This window comes from Oryzias melastigma, linkage group LG6, assembly GCF_002922805.2.
Source record: "Oryzias melastigma strain HK-1 linkage group LG6, ASM292280v2, whole genome shotgun sequence".
NCBI lineage: Eukaryota > Metazoa > Chordata > Actinopteri > Beloniformes > Adrianichthyidae > Oryzias > Oryzias melastigma.
The window spans coordinates 29948358-29951010 of NC_050517.1; the positions used below are offsets into that span (position 1 = coordinate 29948358).

The following is a 2653-nucleotide window of genomic DNA, read 5'->3' on the forward strand; positions in this document are numbered from 1 at the left end:
GATGATGGAAAGGATGATGAAGATGAAGATGATGATGAAGATGATGAGGATGATGGTGAGGATGATGGTGATGATGGAGATGATGGAGATGATGGAGATGATGGGGATGATGAGGATGATGAGGATGATGAGGATGATGAAGATGATGAGGATGATGAAGATTGTTTTTATTTTTAAAACATCAGTTTAATTACAGATCATTTAAAAGAGGGATACACGGATTCAAACACTCAGAAAAGTAGCAAAGCACAGCTCACCATCACAAACAGAGCAAAGAACATCTTTAAAACACCACAATTTTCTAAAACAAGATAAACGATTAGTCAGTCTGAAGAATGAAAAGTCCAACTTCAGCCTGGAGCAGATATTGTTGCGTAGAACTAAAACCGCATCAGTAACCTGTTGACCTGCGATCTTCTGTTTCCTGCTGACGTGAACTGCAAGTTTGGCTTCACCAAGAAGAAAGTTCAACAGCAGCCACTTCTCTTTGGTGTCTTTCTTGTACCCAGATCCATAAAAAAAACAACGCCTTGAAAAACCACATCAAGAAGAGCAAACAGACGTTAAGAGAGTGAAGAGGTCCGAAAGCCTCTCACACTCATTAAAAACATGAAAAATCGTCTCCCTCAAGTTACAAAAAAGGGCAGCGGTCAGAGACTGTGGGGTTAAGAACAGAGATAAAAGAGTTGGAAGCTAGAGCACCATGTAGGATCCACCACTGGAGATCTGCAGATCTCTACCTCATAGGAGCTTTGTAGAGAACTCTCCAATGCGGTCCAGCCTCTCCTCCACTGAAACGATCAGTCCACACACAGAGAAGACGGTTCTGAAGCTTCGTCCTGTTCTAAACCTTCACACAGTTGATGAGGATGATGAGGATGGAGATGAGGATGAGAATGAGGAGGATGGAGATGATGATGAAGATGATGAAGATGATGAGGATGATGAGGATGATGAGGATGATGGGAGATGATGGAGATGATGGAGATGATGGAGATGATGAGGAGGATGATGGAGATGATGGAGATGATGGAGATGATGGAGATGATGAGGAGGATGATGGAGATGATGGAGATGATGAGGATGATGAGGATGATGGAGATGATGGAGATGAGGATGAGGATGAGGAGTATGGAGATGATGGAGATGATGATGAGGATGGAGATGATGAGGAGGATGATGAGGATGATGAGGATGATGGAGATGATGGAGATGAGGATGAGGATGAGGAGTATGGAGATGATGGAGATGATGGAGATGATGATGAGGATGATGGGGATGATGATGAGGATGGAGATGAGGATGATGGAGATGATGGAGATGATGAGCAGGATGATGAGGATGATGGAGATGATGGAGATGATGGAGATGATGGAGATGATGAGGATGATGAGGATGATGAGGAGGATGAGGAAGATGATGAGGATGATGGAGATGATGGAGATGATGATGAGGATGATGAGGATGATGGAGATGATGATGAGGATGAGGAGTATGGAGATGATGGAGATGATGGAGATGGTAAATGGTAAATGACGTATACTTGTATAGCTCTTTCTACCCTCCTTCGAGGGCCCAAAGCGCTTCACAGTCACAGACCCATTCACCCATTCACACACACATTCACACACTGGTGGTGGCTCCGCTGCCGAACACTGGCGCCAACCTCCCACCAGAGGGAATTCGGGGTTCAGTGTCTTGCCCAAGGACACTTCGACACATGGGCGGGCAAGGCGGAGTCGAACCCGCTCACTTCTGATCAGGAATCGACCGCCCTACCACTGCACCACGGCCGCCCCATGATGATGAACCACTGACGATAAGACAGACTGATTCTGCTTCTCATTGGCTGCAGATTGAATGTTCTGCTCTCAGATGGGGGCGGTCCTACCCCACACCAACAGCCCCGCCCACAACTCAGCGGTCTCCTTAGAACTACTTGGTTTATTTATTTATGGCTAAATTAAAAGACACAGAGGTTCTGACTGGGAGTTCTGGTGGACTCTGGTTAAAAATGAAAAAGGTTCTGACTGCGTTAAAGTGGTCAAAAAAAAATTAAATAGTGAGTTTGATCCTCAAGGATAATTAAAACAAATGTTTTTCCATGAATTTATTTAAACATGATTATTATAGATGTTAAATGTTCTGTAAAAAATGACTTTTTGTCTATGAGGCTGTAATGAAACCCAGGATCAGCTGAATGGTGATCAGGATCAGCTGAATGGTGATCAGGATCAGCTGAGTAATGATCAGGATCAGCTGAATGGTGATCAGGATCAGCTGAGTAATGATCAGGATCAGCTGAGTGATGGTCAGGATTAGCTGAATGGTGATCAGGATCAGCTGAATGGTGATCAAGATCAGTTGAGTGATGATCAGTTGACTGATGATCAGGATCAGCTGAGTGATGATCAGGATCAGCTGAGTGATGATCAGGATCAGCTGAATGGTGATCAGGATCAGCTGAGTGATGATCAGGATCAGCTGAATGGTGATCAGGATCAGCTGAATGGTGATCAGGATCAGCTGAGTGATGGTCATTCCAGCTTTATTGTTGTAATGTGTGACTCGTCCAGCAGGGGGAGGCAGAGATCCTCTGTTCTTCAGCAGCTGATTCAGCCGTCCTCCCACCTGTTTACTTTCCATTAGAGAG

General features: G+C 44.7%; 1 protein-coding gene across 1 annotated transcript in view; it reads left to right on the top strand.

Annotated features, from left to right (window-relative positions):
• spire2 (spire-type actin nucleation factor 2) overlaps positions 1-2653 on the top strand; it is a gene marked incomplete in the record, with an annotated part of 45785 nt that overhangs the window by 30326 nt on the left and 12806 nt on the right.